This window comes from Mastigoproctus giganteus, chromosome 2 (genome assembly GCF_048544385.1).
Source record: "Mastigoproctus giganteus isolate SK-2022 chromosome 2, ASM4854438v1, whole genome shotgun sequence".
In the NCBI taxonomy this organism is placed as follows: domain Eukaryota; kingdom Metazoa; phylum Arthropoda; class Arachnida; order Uropygi; family Thelyphonidae; genus Mastigoproctus; species Mastigoproctus giganteus.
In genome coordinates this window covers 66,470,001-66,491,244 of record NC_143576.1, presented here as the reverse complement: position 1 = coordinate 66,491,244, position 21,244 = coordinate 66,470,001, and positions in this window count along the sequence as shown.

Sequence of the window (21,244 nt, the reverse complement as noted above, 5' to 3'; positions counted from 1 at the left end):
TTTTAGCCAGAGCCTAATCCGGCTTTCCGATCACCTCATAAGGGTACAACTTTTCAACATTATTGTCTACGAAGCAGTTCTGTACGACACTCACTATATAACATGTAGCGTTATTCTGGTGACACTGACAGGGCCCATTTCCGGTACTTGGCACAGTGCACGTATAACTGTCCAAAATCCAAGTAGGTTATGAACTTCATTGTTTCAGGCACTATCAACAATGGATCAACTGAAAGAGCTCCCATATCAGACCATCTCCACCAAACATAATGATGGAGACGGTACACCAACAGAAAACGCTCCCTGGGAAAACTCCATGCTCAAAAACGTCCATCAGAATGAAATTTTGCTTAGCTGCAATATATGTATTAGTTCCTTTGCTTTGAGTCTTTGCTGCTCTGTTATCTATTAATTAAATGTATTAGTTCCATAGCACAGTTCTAGGATTTATGAACGCCCATTATCTACACTTCCGGGGAAACATCTAATCTGAATGTTTCTAGGGTTTATACATTTCTGTGCGAATAACTATAGGTTAAGTGTTTCACTTTTGTAAGTAAATCGAACTTTGTAAGTATCAATTTTGTAAGTTGATCGAACTAAATGTAAGTGTTTCACTTTTTTCAAGCATACTAAAGTTTAATAAAATGTAATTATTTCGGAACAAGGAAAATATTTCCTCAGAATTATACTTTTCAAACTAACTCTATATAGAAACTGGATTCAAAAGAGACTTATTTGATATTCAATAGAGAACGGCAAACACTACACGTATGTTCTAAATTGAAAAATAGTTTGTATTAGTTTTTGGAAGGAGAAAATCATTACTACATAGAAGTTTATGATTCATGTTGGTTTCCTCACTGCATGGGCATTTTTGAGAAGCTAAACATTCTGAATTCTTGTCCACAAGGTGGAGAAGCAAATATTGAATTATAAAATGACAAAATTAATACATTCATCAAGAAACTTGACGTGTAGTTAGGAAGACTGAATAAAAACGAAATCGATACTTTTCGAAGGTAAAATTCTTCCTAAATGCTAAATTATTTAGCATTTCACACAACTTCATCTTAGTGAGAATTTTTATCCGTTCAACTACAGTAAAGACCATTTTCACTGTAAATGTAATTTATGAATGAACAGGAAATTATCTGATAATCAGATAATTTCCTGTTTATCATCAGGTTTAAGAAGTTTAACTGTCAGTATTTGTGTTTGTTAAACCTGATCGAGCTGTCAACCTAACTGAACATACGCGAAACAACTATCTGCTTCATGAAATCGAAGTACCATTCCAGAATATACCATACTGAACAGAAAAAAGGAACTGAAAGTAACATTTCCAAACCATGGGCAGCACAGTTGGTAGGATCGCCGTTTACTCCCCCTCCCACGTAGACGGGAGGAATTTTTATGGGCCTTCCTCACAATGTGGCTGAATTAGTCGATCTCAGGCACAATTTCCAATGCTGCTAATGAACGTAAGGACCACCAAAAACAAGAAAGCATTCTGCCAAAATTCAGTGAACTAGCATTAGCATTAGCATTAGTAGAGGCATTTGATGCAAGAAAGCAAGCTTATGCAGCATCAGCCAAAAAAAAAAAAAAAACCACTTCCACTTCACCCCTCTGTTCGTTCAAAATACCTGTCCAGCTGAGCCTTAAACTTATTTAGGCTATCAACCTCCACCACCAGGGATGGAAGTCTGTTCCACCAACCAACCACTCGCTGGCTAAGGGCAAATTTCCGCACGTCTATCCTACATCTGTCTTTCCTCAATTTGAATTTATGCCCTCTCAGGTGATTTTTCTGAGCTAGAGGAAGAATCCCATCAGCATTGAGCATGCTTAAACCATTCAAGGCTTTATACACCTCTATCAGATCACCTCGCTGGTGCCTAGTCTCCAGACACTGTAATTTGCAAAACTTAAGCCTTTCTTCGTAAGAGCACCCCTTTGTTCCATTCACTAATCTTGTTGCCCTTCTCTGTACTCGTTCCAGCAGCTCTACATCCTTCTTGAAATGAGGCCTCCAGACCTGTATACAGTACTCTAGGTGTGGCCTGACCATTGCTTTATACAATGGAATAATCACCTCCTTATCCCTGCTGGAAAAATTCCTGTATATCATTGACAATACTCCATAAGCTACTCTTGCTGCCCGTCTGCACTGCTCAGAGAATTTCATATCTGCCTGCACAACCACCCCCAGGTCCCTTTCATTCTCTACCACTGTCAGTGTAGCAGCACAGAGTTGATACGTTGCTCTGGGGTTGCTGTTTCCCCATGTATAGTACTTTACATTTGTCAATGTTAAACTTCATTTGCCACCTCTCAGCCCATCTGCTCAACCTTTCCAGATCCTGTTGCAGCAGCATAGTGTCAGTAGTGTCCTTGACAACCCTGCCAACCTTTGTATCGTCTGCAAACTTGGACATTAAGCTTGATATACCATCATCAATATCATTTATAAATACAGAAAACAATAATGGACCCAACACTGAGCCCTGAGGTACTCCACTAATAACATTAGTCCACGATGAGCAGTGTCCATTGATTACCACTCTCTGTCTTCTCCCCCTCAACCACCCCTTTATCCATAGCAGCAATTTGCCTCCAATGTTACTCTGCTCCAATTTGTGTAGCAGTCTTCCATGTGCAACAGTATCAAAAGCCTTTCTAAGATCCAAGTATATAATATCAAAGTTATTCCCTGCATCCAGTTCTTTTGTGACTGCATCATAGTATCCAATCAAGTTGGTCAGGCAAGACTTCCCCTTAACAAAACCATGCTGTGTCTGAGCTATAACTGAAGTCTTGTCTAAATGATCCTGCAGTGCTTCTTTAACCAGTGCCTCCATTAATTTTCCTGGAACAGAAGTTAAGCTCACAGGTCTATAATTACTTGTGTCAGCCTTTGATCCTCCTTTGTGAATTGGGGTCACATTTGCACATTTCCAGTCTATGGGTACCTCCCCTGAGTCCAAGGAAGCTCTCATAATTATGGCTATGGGTTTGCTTACTTCCTTTGCTGCCTCCTTTAATATAACTGGACAGATCCCATCCACCCCGGGTGCCTTTCTTGTGTTTATCTTCAACAGTTTCTCCTCCACTTTACTCCCAGTTATTTCAAGATTCTGTAGCTTACTGCTAGAGTTGAATACACCTCTGGCATTCCCCTTGCTGAATAACTCCTCATGTGTGAATGTCGATGCAAAATATTCATTTAGTTTGTTAGCTACCTGAGCAGGATCATCAACAGTTGACCCATCAATATCAAGTGGACCAATCTGATTCATCCCCTTCCTTCTAGAGTTTACATAAGTAAAGAACTCTTTGCTGTTTTTCTTTGCATCCCTTGCCAAGGATTTCTCGTAATCTGCCTTCGCCTGCCTAACCTCCTTTGTAACTTGGTTGCATATCAACTTGTAACTATCATAGGCTTCTGTGTCATGTGTTAATTTGTAAGTATCCCATGCATTTTTCTTCTCTGCCATATGCCTCATTAGTTCATCTGACATCCACTTTGGCCTAAACCTTGAACAATATTTCTTAGTTGGTATGTAAAGCCTAGTAGCTTCCAAGATAAGTTCTTTGAATGCTTTCCATTTTGAATTTGCTGTTGGTAACATCATCAGTTGGTCCCACTGTATAGAATTTAAATACTGTCTCAGTCCATCGTCGCCTTTACGAAAGCAATAACCCTTCCCTTTACCTCTAATGGTAGTTATCTCTTTGAGTAAATCCCACTTCAGCACACTGTGATCACTGCCACCTAGTGGTTCGTTTATCTGCAGATTCTTAATACATGAAGAATCACTGCTGATAATCAAATCAAGAGTATTACTCCCTCTAATTGCCTCCCGAACATGCTGATGTAGAAAACAATCATCCAATAAATCCACAAAAGCCCTGCTAGTGCGTGAGTAACCAGCGTCCAAATTCCAGTCAATATCTGGAAAATTAAAATCTCCCATTATAAGACTCTCTGATTTACTGGCCCACTCTATTTCCCTGTACAGTTCCTTATTATACTCATCAGAGTCATTAGGCCTATAGCACACTCCTACTCTCAATTTTGACCTCCCAATGCTTATGTCACACCAAACTGACTCAACACTGCACTGTCCAGCGATGTCGACTGGCTTCACTTCCTTGGTTTTTATGTGTTTCTTAACTAATAGCATAACCCCTCCCCCTTCCTATCCTGTCTATCCTTTCTGTAGACGTTGTACTCCCCAAATTGCAGTTCTGCATCCCTTATATCTGTGTGACACCACGTTTCTGATATCCCAACAATATCTGCTTTTGATGTTTTGAGCAATACCTCAAATTCATCAAATTTATTTACTAAACTCCTAGCATTGGTGTACACACAAGTATACCTGCACCTGTTTCTATTCTTAGCTACCCTAACACAACCCATGTGTTTACTTGTACCGCAATGGCTCCCAGCAGTCTCTGAAATACCATGCATCTTGTTTTTCAGGCTTCTGCTCATTCTAATAGAAGCAGTGCAAGAATCTCTTTCACCTCTGCCAGTGGCTACTGTCAATCTATTGGTCTTTGTCTCCCCCCAAGCTAGCAGTTTTCCGACCCACCTAACACTGCCTCGATAGCATCAGCAAATATTCTTGCACCCTTTCTATTTAAGTGTATCCCATTCCTGTAGAAGCAATCTCTCCTGTTAACAAGTATAGTCCAGGCTGAAAAAAATTCTACCCCTTGAGCCTTGCACAATCTTTCCAGGGCCGAATTGATCGACAAGGCTCTCATCATATACTCCCTCCTATCGTGTCTGGGCAGAATTGCAGACACTTTCAAATTCAACCCTACTTCACGGCTTTTTTTCAACAGTGACCTGTACTTGTTAAGTAATTCTGCCGGTCTCCTACTCTTAATATTATTAGTGCCAACGTGTACAACTATATCACCTTTTGTGCCCTTAAAAGATGATATTCGCTCTACAACGTCATCAACCTTTGCCCCTGGCAGACATACCCTGGTCCTGTTCCACCTATCTTTTTTACAAAGCATGTTCCCCGTTTCCCTGACAATAGAGTCACCAACAACTACTAGTTCCTTCGGGACCAGCGCATTCTGCCTTGGGGGGTTGCCTCTGTGTCACGCGATGCCCAAGTGCAAGCTCTGGCGCTGATGTGGGCAGCTGAGAGCTTGATGGGCCCCTCAATTTAGTTTCTTCGAGGGTATCCACCCTGTCCTTCAAGCTCTCATATAGGCCCACAAGAACGAGTTGTTGCCTGATATCGATACACTCCTTGCATCGCGCACACACAAAGACATCCCCCATGGCAGTATCATGTCCCGTACCCGATTGCTCTGCAATCGGGTACGGGACATGATATACTATAACTAAAACGGACATCCAGAAGAGAGAGGAAAGCGAGAAAATGAGACCCCACTATAAATGAATTTCTAAATGTACACAATAAATGACAAGTTTAAAACGTAGTCCCGTCATAACATACGGCATGGGGACTGCCAATGGACGTAAGGAATGAAATTTAATTAACTACAGTATCAGAGTCAGTACCTGTGGCCCATGTATGGATATCTAATACCCTGATGATAAATTCTTGTTGAGATGTCAGGAAGAAATAAGAGTTAATAATAAACCTGTAGCTTTCAAAGAGGCAACACGGATGATGGCCAAGCGGCGGGAAAGCAAAACGATACATTAATCTGTGGGCAATCATTAACCGACATACGCTGCCATATCATTCATACTTGCATGTAAACGTCACAACCGCGAAGTGAAGTTTGGCCTACTTTTAACTGATTGTTGTGGAGTAACCACGGTAACGAACAGGACGACTGTCGCACGCCACTGAGTGCCTCAGAAGTAATAGACGTTAAGAACCGCATGGTAGTATGGTGTTGACTATGTGCGAGAGATCCGTGTGGCCACGAGGAGTAATGTCATCTTGTGTACATCTTGATAAGCGAAACGATATAAGATGTGGTAATGGACACATGACGGAATTCAAAAATTGGACTTAAAGGAAGGTTTGAGTGACAAGATGCCAGGGAGGTGTATATGTCAGATATGCACCTGTGGGTAGGTGTGAATTTATAGTCAGTATAATTTATCATTGTATCTTTCTATAATTGTGATTGGAGTAGCTGTAGAAGCAGTTTATCATTATGTTCAAACAGGCTCAATGGGCTCAATAGTAAGTAAATAATTCTATAATAATATTCTCGTGCAAAAAGAGAAGAGGGAGGGAATACGTTTCACTAATTTTTCATATGATTAGGTCGTTCTATTAGATGAGCATCACACTATTTGTCAAATATAATGGAAAACCAATTAAATTAAAACCACTTAATAATTTTAGAATTTTCAGAAGTGCAGCAGTCCACCGTTTAACGTGGTAGCTACGTTACTGAAAGGGGTGGATAAAGCAAAAACGCGTTAAGCGAATTTCTCTCCATAAGAAATAGTGTAAACGGTGTGAGTGCGGATGTTTTCGGGCCGGAATTTCTTAATGACATGCATTAATTATTAACTTCTTAATGATATGCTTTAATTATTAATTTATTAATGATTTTCAGTATGCTATGTTCGTAAGGCATTTTATTTATTTTTTTGAATGTGCTATGTGGGAGAATATTCACTGCCATCACAGTAGCACTACTCCCAAATAACCAGCAAATCCTTTCCTACGCGAATGATCTTAAGATTTTAACCTCTACTGGTCCAAATTTCAACCTCATTCTGACCACAAACCATTTAAATAATAGTTTATTGGAAATCGCATATTTTCTTAAGCAGTTTAACCTAATCATTAAGACCAAGATGATGATGTTTCTCCAAAAAACCAACCATACAGTGATCACGCCGAAAATTTTGGAAACACCAAAATCCCAGTTGTTACAACTCGCTCCGATTTGAGTGTAGTTTTAGGATCTAATACTTCACAGGATGCCAGGCTGCGCTGGACCAACAAAACAAAATCTCATAGGTAAAAAACCTGGAATCATCAAGAAATACATTAAAACCTTGTTTGTCCATCATTAATGTAAACATCAGAAGTGTGGGCATTTTCCGCCCTCGAAACTGAAAAGTTTATCTTGGCAACTGAATATTGATCACTTAAACTGACTAATTAGAAATCCAATTTGTTACCTCTAAACCGAACAGCAGAAGCACTAACAAATGCTTCCAAGCTTTCAGACAATACTGATTTTCAGAGGCCAGTCACCATTGACAATGGTTGTGGGATTAATTTCTGTTTGCATCATCCGTATGGGATACCTGCTACCAAGGCCGTGCAAAGGTACTTGGGGGCCCGGATGCAAAAGGGTTCAGGGGACTCGTTTATTTATGTTGAGACTTTGATGGCTCCCTCTATTGGGTCCCCCTATATCGGAGGCTCTGGTGAGACGCATCCAGTGCACCTCCCATTTGCACGGCCCTGCCTGCTACTGTAGAATTCCTTTCACGGCTTTGAGGACTACCCAGTGGCGTAGCTACCATGTAGGCAGGCAATTTCCTTGCTTTGGCTGTTTTTGGCAAAACAGCTATGCCTGTTTCCTGTGTTTGCAATTTTCATTAATTAAGTAAGGGGACCCGAACATGTTCTTTGCCTCCGGGCCCCAAAAGGGTAGATACGCTACTGGGACTATCCCAAGTTGAGCACACAAAATACTAGACTATACCTGACCGACCACTTCCTACCCTGATTTCAAAAAGTTTGGGACAGAAAAATAAACAGCAAGTGTGTGTGTGTGTAAAGCGCCAAAACTAACGCTTGATACAGCAACTGCGTGTTCCGTTTGATTGGCTAGACGAAATACTCGAGTTTTTGTGCTACACGCGAAGAGAATGGGACTCTAGAACTGTAGTAACCATAGTGATAGTGATAATAACCATAGTAGGCCAGTCAACTGTTTTAAATTTAAATATAAATCGCTCAAAACATGTATACTTCTGCCTAAGAATTTGGAATCCCGTTTCATTTTTCTTAATTTTCAAAGTTTTTATTAAAATAGGATCAATTATGTATAACAATAAAAAAAACTTAAAATTTAAGAAATTTCTAGAATAATTGACGTGACATGACCGGAATTCAAGCACCGTGACGGTGCTGTTTCTCGTATTCTCTGTATTTTGTGAACTCCTCTGACCATGTGGCCATCCAGGTGTATAAACAGAAAATGTACTTATTTGTTTATTTAATGTTCCAGAAAGCTGTAAAAGACTCCTGAATGCGGTAGAATGTTGTAGATGATTCTAGAAAGTGTGAGTATTGTTTCAGTATTACAGAATATTGCAGATTATTCTAGAGTGTTCTGCAACAATATAAATTGATGAAAACAGCTGTAACATAAATTCGAACATCCGACATTCAGAAAGAGTGTTCATGTAAGTTTTGTGTGTTTCATAATAAACATGGTAAGAAATAGAGAACTGAGTGTTGAAAAAAGAACTGATTAATAACTCTGTATAAAGTTAGTAATTTATTCCATGAAGAGTGAAAAAAAAATAAGTGTTTCATTTAAAGGAGTACAAACTGCCATTCTACGATTCAAGAAGCCTGGCAATTTAAAGGACAAACCCATCAGTACGACAGCACATGACAACGGAAGCACAAGAAAAGAAGATAACATTGATTTCTAAACGCAATCGATGGCTCACCTGAATCCGAGCTGAGTTCAATAAGAACAGAGAAACTCCCGTGTAATACTTCGTCTTAAACATGCAGGACTTCCTGGTCTTGTAGAGGTCCGTCAACCCTTTACGATATGTTCCTTATTAAAGCCGGAAAATCGAACGAAGCGGTTGGCTTGGGCTAAGGGCCATCGACATTGGACAATTGAAGAGAGGAAAAATGTACTGTGAATGGATCCATGGTACTGTACTTGTTTTTGATCCAAGCGTAGAGTATTTGAGACGATCAACTGAAAAATATTGGAGCTACATTGTTTAGTATCTACAATCAAGCACGGTGGTGATTACATCATGATGTGGGGATACTTCTGTTTTTCTGTAGTGGCTGTCATCGTCAGAAATGAAGGAATTTTAAGAGAGGAAGGCTATAAAAATATTCTTGAACATAATGCAATATCCACCGGCCTTCGACTTTGTGGAAGAAATTTTATGTTACAACAACACAATGGCCCGAAGCACAGCTCTAAGATGTCCAGGGAATTTATAGTAAACAAAAAACGGGAGGGGGGGGGGTGTATAGCAAATCATAGTGTGACTATTCCAATCGCATGACTTTAAGTCATGCGATTGATCCCGTAAAATCCCGTGAATTCCGTGAAATCTGCTCATCTTCACAAAATTTATGGAAAATCTTGCAGATCGCTTGGAATAATGTTAGTCAAGACTCTATTATGAAATTAATCGCCAGAATGCCACGGCTGTTTAAGCCAGTGATAAAACGTGGAGGATATTTTGATGAAAATTCAGTATAGTTGTTAATATTTCAATATTTAATAATATTTAATATTTATTTATTCATGATATATATATATATATATATATATATATATATATATATATATATATATATATATATATATATATATATATATAATTATATATATAGTGTTACAAATGAAAGTAAAATAAAAATAAAAATAAATATAGATGGAGAAGTTATTAAACACAAAATGCCAAGCCTAGTTGAAGAGAAAATAAAAAAAAGAGAGAAAGAATGTTAAGAACCTATAAAAAAAAAATCATTAAGTAGAATTAAGTATGAATTAATGCCGAATTAACAGGCTAATCATATGTACAAAAGCTGGAAGAAAGAGGGGAGGGTAATAGAGATAAAAATTATAAAAATTTTAAAAAATTAAAAAATTAAAAATTGGTACATAGATCAGGTATTTCATCAGGGTGCTACACCTGATCATGTACCAAACACTGTGTTTCTATGCAAACTCATGCTGATGGAGAAGATATTAAAATGAAATAGATAATTTTTTTTTTTTTTTTTTTTTTTTTAATCTCCAGAAACATATGAGTAAGGTAGCCCCAACGCAGTGTATAACACAGTGTATTTAGATTAATAAATTAAGTAACGCAGTGTATTTAGATTAATAAATTGAGTCGATAGTATGTAAGAACGCAAACGCAGCGTGTTTAGTTTAATAAATTGAGTAGGAAGTATGTAAGAACGCAGTGTGTTTAAATCGAAAGTATGTAAATTAAAAATAATAATAATAAATAAGAGGGTAGCGGTACAGAAAAAGGAAGCAATGCAAGGTAAGGGAGGGGAAAGAAGTTAAAAATATAGAGGCGAAGATAGTGAGAATAAGAAAAGTGAGAATGTCCGAATCACCCTCGTATTACACTAATAGTTCAACGGACGGAAAAACGAAGAGCAGAAAGTAGAAAGATGTAAAGAGAAGGAAAAGAGTTTAAAGGATACTAGGCAAGCCGGGTGTGTACGTACTCAACCTCATTGAGAGGGCCTTGGCTGTGAGAGTGTTAGTAGAAGTGGAAATTAATACCGCTAGCTTGTAGTGTATATTTTGAGTGATAGATATATGAAATATGATATAAAATATGAAAAGAAGAAGAAAAATTAAATACCTATGATATTTGGCAGAAACAAGTTGAGTGGAATATAATCAAGAAATGAAGATACAAATATACGATCATGATTAATAAGGTACAATTATGCGAATATGATTAATAAGAATGGAATGCAAACAGAGGGAGAACTACGACATACCTTTGCCAGAAGAGAAGAACTATGGGAGCCTCCTGTGACCTTGCAAAAAAAAAAAAAAAAAAAAAAAAGAAAGAAATTGAATTGCACTAAAGTTTTAAATCCAAACTACAAAATAAGCACCTGAGAGTGCAGAAAATTTGCATAAATCTGAGTTAATCTAATTTTCCCAGCAGCATAGAGCTATAAAGGCACAACGCAAACATCGCAAGCGTATTCTGTAAGTTTAATGTTAACAATGCGTCTCGCTCTGCCTGATTGCGCTTTAATCGCGAAGTTCTTCTACGTTAATGGATGCAATGCAGCAGCCGCTCTGCGTGAATTTAGACGCTGTAAGAACTTAGGTCAAGGTCCTTTATCAGCTGCGGCAATTAAAAGGATGATTAACAAATTTGAGGAAACTGGGTCCTTTGTTGTTAAGCCTGGAAGAGAAAGGAAGCCTGTTTCACCTCAGGTAGCAGAGGAAGTTGCAACGGCTATCGTTGACCGATCTATGGATACAGCTGCTGGAACTAGTAGCAGCGCACGGGGAGCAGCGAGGCAATTGGATGTCCCATATTCCACTGTTTGGAAAATTCTTCGGAAATTAATCCACTATTATCCATATAAGATCAGTCGCCACCAGCAGCTGCAAAGAGATGATCCTGAAAAACGAATGGCATGTGCTCTAACGTTTTTGGCCAGAATGGAAATGGACGATGCCTGGCTATGGAACATTCTTTGGGGAGTGGCATAGTATTTAGGGTTAGGCGCCACCTGTGGTTTCCCACATCTGTGCCTATGTACTCTGTGATGGAATGCAGAACTACTGCATAAGCCAGAAAAAAGTGTAGTGTCTGGTTTATGCAGTATTGTGTTATATTCTGTTGTGTCTCTGGCTACTTGGCCGCAGGGCCCCCTAGTGGAACCTTACGTTGCCCTCCATCACCACTGGGAGGTGAGCCAGGCTGCCTTGATACTCTGGCTGATTTCCGCCAGGGTCGCCTGAGCTTTCTGTACGGAGACAAAAAAAAAAAAAAAAGAAAGAAAGAAAGGGAAGACAGTGGGAAAGATAGTAGAAGTGGTGGAGTCAAAGTAGGCAAAAGGAGGAGGAGGAAGAAAGAAGGCATCCTCCAGCGGAAAGAAGAGGTGGGAAGGGAGAAGTAGGAATCACCCTGGTCTGGGAGCCCACCGAAGGCCAGGGAAAGGAAGACAGCTTGCAGAACAAGAGCGTTCTGCAAAGTTGGGTAGGTGCAACGAGAAGTGTCTGAGTTTGATATATATCAGTTCAGGGCCGTCATTCCAACGCGGAAGATGTCCAGTTAGGTGCTCATTCAGTTCTGAAAGAGGCCGGTGATGAGAGAAGAGCATACACGAGAAGAGATCATAGCGGTTTCAGGAACGACCGGTGTGGATATCTACGTTGTGGGATCAGACATCGAGAGATGATACCAACGCCTTTTGAAGACTGCTGAGGCATACTTGCTAAAAGCTAAAAATGCTTCTTTTGATTTTAACAGGTTGCTTTCGGAATGAGTGTGGTATTCTTATATCCAATAACAGTTGATTACATAGGTCTAGGTAGATGTTACACGAGTGCATTACGTGGTGCCAGTTCTCCAGTTCTCCACAAACACAATGGGCGTCGTTTACAAGCCCAAAGTCCTGAAGTCGCTTTTTGAATGACCCATGTCCTGTCAGAAGAAAGGTAGGGTGTAAATTTAGGAGGAACCAGCCAAGTTTTTGTTTGTTGAGGTAGGGGATACTAGGTAGAAATAGCTGGTAGTACTGCCTTTGGTGGAATCATCCCAACGGATTTGCCAGAGGAAAACAAGTTCCTGCCAAGTACGCCGGAGTTCTTGTTTCGGATCTGCATCGACAATTTTAATCCCCAGGAATTCAGTTTCTTTGTTCTTTCTGATGGCATGTGAAAGCGCTGTGAAGGCCGCTTGGAGGTCAAGGGGGATACAACCTGTTAATACTTGTAGTGCTGCTGTTCAGGTCGTTCTACAAGTCCGAGTCATTTTTAATAGCATCAACCGTTGTATCAGCAGAATAACGCCTAGTGCTGATGATGGACAAACGATGGAACCATACGGCAGCGCCGTATGTTACGAACGGTACAAAAACAGCTGAATAAAGAAGGTGGAGTTCTTTGGGGAGATGAGATCCATTTTTATCTCGATGGGACTGTCAACATTCAAAACTCAGAAGCACCGCATGCTATTCAGAAAATCCCATTGTACTCGCCAAAAATCACCGTCTGGTGTGGTGTGACTTCAAATTTCATCCTAGGACCATACTTTTTCGAGGATTGCACCCGGCAGGAGCAGCCACCTGTTCCGTTACAGAACAAAGATATCATCACATGCAGAGCAGTTTCATTATTTCTCAACTGCAGCAAAGAGGATGCCTGAATGAGACAATTTTTATGCAAGATGGGACTCCTCCTCATATCGCACGACCAGTACAGCAGCTTCTCCAGCATCACTTTACTGCAGAAAGAGTCATTAGTCGTTTGTTTCCCATTGCATGGCCACCACGTTGGCCTGACGTTACACTGTGTGTTTTTTAGCTGTGGGGGTCACCTCAAGACCAATGGCTATCGAGGAAGTGTCCCTAACCTGGCTGTCTTAAAGGATAACATAACACAGCATTTGCGAAAAATTACTCCAGAAACGTTGCATTCTGAAGTCGAGCACAATGTGCATCGAATGCAATTTCTGGTCCAGAACAATGGTAATCACATCGAAAACCAACTCCACCATCAGCGACATCATCGACCATCAAGAGTAAACTGTCAGTGAGTTTAGAGATGTGAAACTATTTCCTCTGGCAGTTTAGTTGTTTGTTTCTTTCTTTCTTTTTTTTTTTTTTTTTGCAAGGAGCACAAATAAATATTTGTAATTTCATTACGGTTTGTCTTAGTTATTTATTTGTTTGTACTTTGTGATGTCTTTCCTCTTGTACAACGCCATATTATCCCCTATTGGCAGATTTTAGAATTAATTTTTTTTTCAAGGGATCCTTCTCCCCATGCTTTGGATAGTTTACTTATTAATTTTGGTGGCATTCCGCTTATTACTTGGAGTCAGCGGTTCCCAACTTTTTTTGACTCGCGAATCCCTTTCAATGTAAGATTTTTTATCGCGAACTCCTTTCAACATAATATTTTAATGCGAACTAAGCCTATATTCTCTGAAATCGTATAATATTTCTGAATTTTTATTATAAAATATTTCCAGTACTACGTTTTTATAAGCGACATTGCATAATAATAAAAATTATTATTAAGTATTATTTATACTTTGTAAAGCAGTTATTAATAAGTCCACACTAGATTTCGAACAGGCTAAAGCAAACTTGCTTTTAGTCCAAATGGTAGCTGAACATTCTGGTCTTTTGCCAAAGCTATTGGCTGCGATTTTTGCCCATCTCCGTTCCAACCTCTGATAAAACCAGATGGTTCTGTTGCCACATTAGCCAAAGAAAAAGCTGACCTGCTAGCATCCTATTTTTCTTCCAACTCATGTATTGATGATCTTGATAAATCACCTCAAACAATTCCCAGCATACTCCATTCAATGACTCCTGTGGGCTTCCGTCAAAAGGATGTCAGAAGGATTTTGATGAATCTGATGCTAAGAAAACTCCAGGTCCTGATGGTATTTCTCCACTTGTTCTCTAAACTTGCGCTCCTGAGCTTACTCCTGTTTTGTGTTTTCTTTTTTTCATTTTCTTATTCCAAAGGTGTTTTTTCTTCTGCTTGGAAATTTGCTCATATCCAGCCAGTTCCTAAAAGTGGTGACAAATCCCTTCCATCCAATTATCGTCCCATTGCGATTATTTCTACTCTTTCCAAAGTAATGGAGAAATCAATTAACCGCCACTCTTAAAACTATCCGGAAATCTTCCATCTGATCAACGATCGCCAGTATGGATTCCATCAGTGTCGCTCCACTGGCGATATTCTGGCTTATGTTACCCATCTATAGACAAATTCAATGGAAAAGTTTGGTGAAACTCAAGCCATTTCTCTTGACATTTCGAAGGCTTTTGGTCGTGTTTGGCATAAATGTCTTCTGAACAAGCTTCTATCCTATGATTTGCCAGCTGTTCTTTGTAACGGGGTATCCTGGTTTCGCTCTAACCGTTCACTGCAGGTGATGGTAGACAGCTCTCTGTCTTCTAACTTAGCATTGCCATTAGCATTAGAAGGGCATATGATGCAAGAAAGCAAGCTTATATAGCATCAGCCAAGAAAAAAAAAAAAAAAAACCACACACACACCGCCTTCTCATTTCACTCATTCACCCACTCCTCCAAATGTTTGTCTAGTTCTGCCTTGAATCTGTTTAAGCTATCAACTTCAACAACAACAGATGGAAGTTTGTTCCAGCAATCAACCACCCGCTGGCTAAAGGCAAACCTTCGCACATCCATCCCACAACTGTCCTTCCTCAATTTGAATCCATGCATTTGAATCCTCTCAGGCGATTATTCTGAACAAGATGAAGAATTTCCATCAGCATTGAGCATGCTCAAACCATTCAAGGCTCTATACACCTCAATCAGATCACCTCGCAGGTGCCTAGTCTCCAGACACTGTAATTTGCAAAACTTAAGCCACCTCTTCGTAAGAGCAACCCTTTTTTCCATTCACTAATCTTGTTGCCCTTCTCTGTACTCGTTCCAACAGCTCTACATCCTTCTCGAAAGGAGGCCTCGAGACCTTTACACAGTACTCAATGTGTGGCCTGACCATTGCCTTATAGAAGGGGATAATCACTTCCCTGTCCCTGCTAGAAAAACTTGTCCACTAATTCTGGTGTTCTCCAAGGTTCAGTTCTTTCTCTCACTCTTTTCCTCTTGTATATTAATGACCTTCTTCCATTGACTGGAAATCCTATCCATAGTTTTGCTGACGATAGCACATTGCACTCCACCTTCCAGCTTGAGAAACCTCACCCTGCTCAAACAGCTTCAACTTTTCGAGTATCCACTGCCAAATCCTTAAATGCTGATCTCCAGATAATTTTCCAGTGGGGCAAAGATAACTGAATTTCAATCCTTCTCAAGCTCAGTCCTGTCTTATATCTCGCAAAAAGGATTCTTCTGCTTCTATGCTTATCTTCGATGACGCTCCGATTTCTAGGCAAGATCTTGGGATTATCCTGACTTCTAATCTCTCTCTCTCTCTCTCTCTCTCTCTCTCTCTCTCTCTCTCTCTCTCTCTCTCTCTTGGCATAAAGCACATTACAAATATTGCTTCTTCTGCATCTAATAAATTGCGTTTTCTCTTTCGCTCTCGGCGTTAGGCGTTATATAAATGCCGACAGCGAAAGAGAAAAAACAGTCGTTGACTCTGTAGAAATCGCAAATCCGCCCTACCATGGAATATTGTTCCCACATCTGGGGCGGTGTCCCCAAAACCTCTCTCAGGCTTCTTCTAGATTCCATTCAAAAGAGGACAGTTAGGCTAATTGATGTCTCATCTCTAATAGAGTCTCTCCACTCTCTGTCTCATAGACTTTCTGTTTCTGTTGCATGCTTTTCTATAGATACTTGCATGGCACTGTTCTTCTGAATTGGCTTCTATAATTCCTGCTCTCTCTTTCAAAGCAGTTCGAACAAGTGCTGCAACCAGTCAACATCCATTTACTGTCCAAGTTCAAACTCACAGAACCAACTTTTCTTCTTCCTCATTTATTCATTCAACTTCTGTTTTTTTCTGGAACCACCTTCCTTCATACGTATTTCCTAAAAATTACAATCTACAGAAGTTCAAGTTTAATGTCAACAAGTATTTTATTTCAACTTTTTAACCCATTCACGATACTAAGTACTATAGGTTCTAAAAAAAAAGTACCTATACATAACAATGATCCTTGAGAATGAAAAAATTTTAGTATGGAAAGCATATTTATTTAACATGATATACTGTAAGATAGTAAACTAATTATAAGTAATTATGGGAGATGTGGTTTCTTTCTTTGGCAATTTTTACTTTTTATTTAATTTTATTTTTACTTTATTGTTTATTATTAGTTATATTTTGTAGTTTACAATAATATACCTATGTAAATCTAAGCAGACGCCATTACAGAATTTTTATTGAGAATCCCCCTGGAATACTTTCGCGAATCCCCCAGAGATTTGCGAACGACAGGTTGAGAACCGCTGACTTAGAGCTACAGACAGCTCCGAATAGGGATACTTTAATTATGGCCATTCTGTATTTAATATTTCAATATTTTTTGCTGTAAATTTTTCGATACTTAATAAAAAATCTTAAAATACTTTGTACTGTGTGTTGTTGTTTTTTTTTTTTTTTTTTTGTATTAAACCTTAGATTGTAGCAAATTTCAAAAAAATTAACGAATTAACGAAAAAATTAACGAAAAATTAACGAAAACTGTTGTCATACACTGTGATTCCAAACTTTTAGTCGGAATTGTAGGTAGAGTTTAAAATCTGTTTAAAATTCGCCATCCTTGGAGATTGAGAAGTGACAGATTTTAAAATTTTTCGGATTTTAAAGAGGTATAACGGTCCAGCAGTTTTACAGGAGAGCATTTCAGTAAATATTAAATTTAAATTAAATTTATATCTGCAAACATTTATAATGACTATCTTGTCCTTTCATACGTTCCTGCAGGATTTAAACTTGCAACAGACAGCTTTAGCTATAACTTTGAATATTGATTTCGTATACCGCATAGTAGCTCACATGGAACAACTTCTTTCCAACTGCTATCTAATGAGGGACCAGTTAGTCCTGAAAAAGGCAATCATTAGCAGCCTCATCTTGTAAACAAATGGCTTTCGGAGAAGTCATCTGTTTGAAAGTAATGCAACCAGAGCAACTAGTTACAAAGGCAAGTTTGTTCTACTGTGAGAATTACGACCATTTCATTATCTGTGCAATTTAAATCTAGCTGGCTGCAAAAACAGATGAAGGGGCAAAGAAGGTCTGCAAGGACATCTTAATTAAAAGAAAGAAAGAAATGTTACTCTATTTGCATGGATTCTTAATTAATAAAAATACCACTGTTAGTAAGAGTGCCGAATTACTTTCTTAATATTTTTGGATTTTAAAATGTGACAGATTAAAAAAAAATTAATATATATTTATATATATATTGTTTATTTGTTTGTTATTTGGTTTTTAGGAGCATTAGCAACTAAGGCCATATTTCTCCGGGATTTGGGGTGGTCATTCCCTGACCTTTCCATATATATATACAGCAAATGCTTTAAAATCCAGTACCCCACCTTCGGGGATTGAGAGATGCCGAATTTAAAATTTTCTTGATTTTAGAAGGTATGCCTAGTAGTTGGGCAGTTTTGACAAAGCACATTTCATGCATATCATACACTAACAACTGAGCTGATTTACAACGGTAACTATCTTTAATGACTAAAACTAAGGCTAGTGATGACAGATGTAAATAATAGTTCATTTTGCTGAAAATGAATAGGAATCACATAAACAACTATAAATATTAAATAACAAAAACAATAGCGCTCGATAAAGAAATTGCTTTATGTTTTTACTCCACCAACTAGAAATGTCGAGTAAGGACCTAAGACAATTGCGGACCTATATACAGGGTGTCTCAAAAATATTGGTACAAACGTTTAGGGAAGGTATGTAACATCTAAAGGAATGTGAATCGCATAGGAACCCATAACCGGAAACGTCACGGGAAAGTAGTAGCAGAGGCACAAGAAGCAGAAATGACACAAGACAGTAATTAGTGACAAACATTTATTTGACATAATATTAACAATGGAGTACGAGATGGATGCATTTCATGATGTTACAACAGATGCTCGAAGGTTCCACCATGAGACGCGATGCATGCGTGACACCGACGCAGCATGGATTGGCGGACACGGTCGAACACACCTGGACTTTCTTTGACAGTAGCAGCAGCAGCACAGACGAGTCTCGCCACGAGATCCATTTCCGTCTCCACAGGCCATTCATACACGATAGATTTGAGGCCCCCCCCCACAGAAAGAAATCAGGTGAACGTGGGGGCCAGGCAACGGGTCCACCACGGCCAATCCATCAACGCCCAAAACGCCTGTTCAAATGGTCACGAACATACCTTCCATAATGGGCAGGCGCCCTGTCATGTTGAAACCAAATGTAAAGTCTCACATTTGCTGGAACATCGTCAAGTAACCCTGGTAGAACTTGTTCAAGAAAGATCCGATATTTAGCGGAGTTCATGCGGGATGGTAACAGGTATGGGCCGACTAAGCAGTCACCGACCACACCTGCCCACACATTTATTGCGAAGCGATGTTGTGCCGCATGGGGACACATACCGTGTGGGTTGTCGTGAGCCCACACATGAGCATTGTGCTGATTGAATAAGCCTTCCCGAGTGAAATAAGCCTCATCCGTGAACAAAACATAGGCTGGAAAATTCAAGTCTTGAACACTTTCTTGGAGAAACCACTGCGCAAAAGCCACACGTGAAGGATGATCTTGGGGGAGCAGTAACTGAACCCTTTGGAGATGAAAGGGGTGTAAGGAATCGTCGTGCCAGACACGATGTACACTGCAACGAGACACTCCTAAGGCAGAGGCAAAGGCACGTGTGCTGGTAGTAGGATTATTCTGGACGGCATTCAACACGCTTTCTTTCATGGAGGGAGTTCGCGTCGAACGTGGTCTGCCACCACTACTCCTGTTACTTCTAAATGACCCATAATCGCACAAATTTTGATACACAAGCGCAAACAAACGGTGGTCCGGTACATGTCTGTCTAGGAAGCGTTCCCCATAAATTCGTTGAGCGGCTCGTCCATTGCCCTCTGCTAATCCATACACTAGGTGCATGTCTGCCAGCTCACAGTTCGTATATCGATGCATGCTCTTCGTGCGGCGACTACTGCTTGAATGAGTAAACCAGAAAATTTCCCTCTCGCCAACTGATGAACAGGACCGTCTACCGACTTAAGGTGACGTTTCCGGTTATGGGTTCCTATGCGATTCACATTCCTTTAGATGTTACCTACCTCCCCTAAACGTTTGCCAATATTTTTCAGACACCCTGTATATAGAAAATAGATCTTTAACGGATTTCTGTTCTCGGAAAATAAACAAGTAGTGCTGATAAACAAGCCGCAATTCTTTTTCTACGAATCTCTGTACCCAATAATTAGTAAATATTCTATAAAATTGCATAAATAATGTAAATTAACATAATTGTTTAATTTAAAGTATTATTAAAAATAATTTCATTATTATTATTTTATAACATTTTTCCTACGACTGCGTATAAATTACTCATTTTTGGCAAGCATTTTATTAGTGTGTAAAATATCACTTTTTGATAACAGGGCCTAAAAAGTACCTCACGGACGGGTATGCGTGTGAAATAAATCAATATGGCCGCAACAAATGTCAAATTATATAAAATATCAACAATTGAACTGATCAATTTGTATTGATATAAGTTTTTTTTTATTATTTTTGGTTAATACAAAACAAGTTTAGTACAAGATTTATTAAATTTGTAAGAATTACTGAATCCAATAATTCGTTTGACATGTTCGCATTTTTATGATACCAGCATACAGTTATCAAAAAATACTTACTATCAATTGCCAACTCTTATTAGTCGTGTCAATTATGCATGTAATTATAATTTATTATCAATTATTGCGATAATAGAAAAGATTTTGTATGTAATACGTGTGTAAAGGGCTGTTTTTGATCTCGTGCTACCGTTTTCGTGTTCGACTAACGCCTCACGCGTATACCTTCGCACTCAATCAAAAACGCCTCCTTTACATATTTATTACATAAATAACTATTTCAGATATTTCATACGTTTATATTTTATATACTCATATTTTTTATATATTTACATTTTATTATTTATTATTATTATTATTTAAAACACCCAATTTGGCGCCTCTCTCTAACTGGCGCCTTTGTGCGGTGCACACTCTGCACACTCGTTTGCGCCGGCCCTGATTTCAGTTATCTTTCCCACGTCCGCTACAAAACGCTGTACTGTATATTGCGTACTGTACACACACCAGTGTGTGTACGCATGGCTCGGATAAGCTCAGCTCTTCATAATAATGACGAAAACACTAATAGCAAGATTTGATGTGAATTCTGACACGTGAAAAGTGAAGAGTATAAAATAAAGATAAAATAGTCCGGCGCGAGAGAATCTTTTAAACAACGTCACTCATTCAATTTCTATAGCAACAAATCCACCCACTGCGCAAAGAATGCTGCAGAAGGAGGTATTTTTAGCTTCTACTAAAATAGGTGAAGTCGTTGCTGTGGAAACTGCGTGGGTGTTAGCAGCCAAAATTTCCTGTCAAATAAAAAATGATAGTTTCTGAGAAATACTTTCAGGAGGACGCTTAGTAAGTATTAGAGAACTTCCTTTCCGAGGCGAACAAAAGGGTAGTAAAGCGCCGCTAGATCCTGACATTCGTGCTCAGAATGAATGAATTTTAGGGCGTATCACGAAAGGCAAAAACAAGACATTTGAATGACGAGTTTCACA